The sequence below is a fragment of the Mus caroli genome, unplaced genomic scaffold (genome assembly GCF_978045245.1).
Source record: "Mus caroli unplaced genomic scaffold, Mus_caroli_1 scaffold_13, whole genome shotgun sequence".
Taxonomy (NCBI): domain Eukaryota; kingdom Metazoa; phylum Chordata; class Mammalia; order Rodentia; family Muridae; genus Mus; species Mus caroli.
The window spans coordinates 5896642-5898856 of NW_028227268.1; positions in this window are offsets into that span (position 1 = coordinate 5896642).

The window sequence follows — 2215 nt, forward strand, 5'->3', positions numbered from 1 at the left end:
TCTTGGCTGTTACGTGTAGACTTATTTCTGAATTTAAGCACCGTATTCAGAGCTGAATGTTAGTAGGCAGCATCTGCTCTGTGAACCCACCCACCCTATCCAGATGCATCGGCCTTGATTCTTAGTACGGCTGAAGAGGGCTTCTACACCACAGAACCACCTCCAACTAAACAACCGAATTCTGCTTTAAAAGTAAAAGTGTGGGGTCAGAGACGGAGGCAGATGGATGTGTGTGAACTTGAGGCCAGCCATATTTGCACACTTAAGTCCCAGGCAGCCAGAGGTGCACTAGCAGTTTTCTCCAAGTGCACGCCGTTGCTTTGCCACGTGTAACCTGTGCACCATATGCTCAGTGTTCTTGGAGGCCTGAGAGTGATGGGGCCCTAGGAACTGGAGTTACAGAGAGTTGTTAGTTCTCCATATGGGCAACTCCAGTTCCTGGGGATCTGAGACCTTCTAGCTGCCCTCTAAGGCCGTTGCACACAGATGGCAAGGAAGAAAGAGAAGGCTACTGTTGCTCAGCCCTCTCCACGCCAGAATATCCTGCCCAGAAACAGGCCCACCCACCTTAAAGGGGAGTCTCCCACATCAACTGACATTCCCCTCCAGACATACCCACACCCATCTTCCCTGTTTCTAGATTCTGTCACGATGACAACACTAGCTTCCCAATGTCCCTTGGTTTTCACCTTCTGGATAAACCAGCTGAGGCGCTTTGCTTATTACGCCTGCAGGTTTCTCTGTGGTTTCACAGTGCTTAGAACTTGCAATGCCTCCTGCACCCTAAAACTCTAAAAGTCATCGTGGGGCGTTTTGTTTTGTTGTTGGTTTTTTTTTGTTGTTTTGTTTTGTTGTTTTATTTTTGAGACAGTTTCTCTGAGGAGCCCTGGATGTCCGCTGCCTCCCAAGGACTGGGATTAAAGACATGTACTGTCACCACCCAGCTTCATATTTTAATCTTAATTCCTGGCTTTCCTCCCCTGCACAGCTTTTACTTGCAGCCTAGAACTTGACAAATTCATCACCTACAGGGATCGTCATAGGAAGTGAATTAGGTACAGGATCAACAGCTTCCTCGGTGACAGGTCCCGAGAGAGGAAGGCCCAGGAGATAAGGAAATAGGAACATTTGGGGTCTCTGTCATGGGGCATCCACCAGAGAAGAGTGCTCCAACATGGGTTTAAGCCAATAGAAAGTCCTTATTAGCTGGCTGGCAACTACACTGGGTGTTTGGGATCCCAGTGTAGCCCTGAGCCTTTCTCAGAATGAGCTTTTAAACACAAAGACAATGTTCTGGGTTGACATACTTCAGTTAAGAACAGTCAGAAGGGGAACTACTACAGAACCCAAAAGGCAAGGTTAGTACATTGAGACTTCCTCAGAACTATGGACTTTGATGGATTAGGTCTTGGTTTTAGTGTTGACAGGTGGTGCTGTCTGCTCACTGAATGTTATAGCCTGAATGGTACTTCCATCATGGAGTCAGTCTGGGGGCCCTGTTACAGTTTGGAGGTCTCATTCGAACTCTATCTTAACTAATCATCTAACCTGTAAGGAAGGCTTCCCAGAGACCCCATGAAAGGAAAACAGGATTGCTAGTTCTGTGTCCTTGCCCAGGGGCAGACTTGAGGTCTAGTCTGAGGCTGGGGCCAGGGCCTTGAAGGATTGAGTTCCCAGTTTGTGGGAATTTGACTTTTCTTCCTAAAGAGTGTGAGTTATCAGTCCCAAGACTCTCCTATACTTGGTCTGTGGTGCCCTGAGAGAACCTGTGTTCCTTTCATGTGGTGCCCTGAGAGAACCTGTGGTCCTTTTAGGCAGCACTGCTTGATTAGCTTCCTGCCGACATCATCCGTGGTATGGTTGCTTTCTCCTGAGTCTGTTCCATTTCCCTCCTACAAAGGGTATATAAGATTCTCCTTCCTCCTCCCCCTCCTCCTCTTCCTTCTCCCCCTCCTCCTCTTCCTTCTTCCCCTCCTCCTCTTCCTTCTTCTCTCCCTCCTCCTCTTCCTCCTACCCCCTCCTCTTCCTTCTCCCCCTCCTTCTCCCCCTCCTCCTCCTCTTCCTCCTCCTCTTCCTTTTCCTTCTTCTCTTCCTCCTCCTCTTCCTTCTTCCTTTGAAAGACTCCGAGAGGAGCCCCTCGCTCAGGCCTCAGGACAATAGCGGACACCCAAGAACTCACGACAGACCGAGCTTGTTGCAAACCACATGAGGCTTT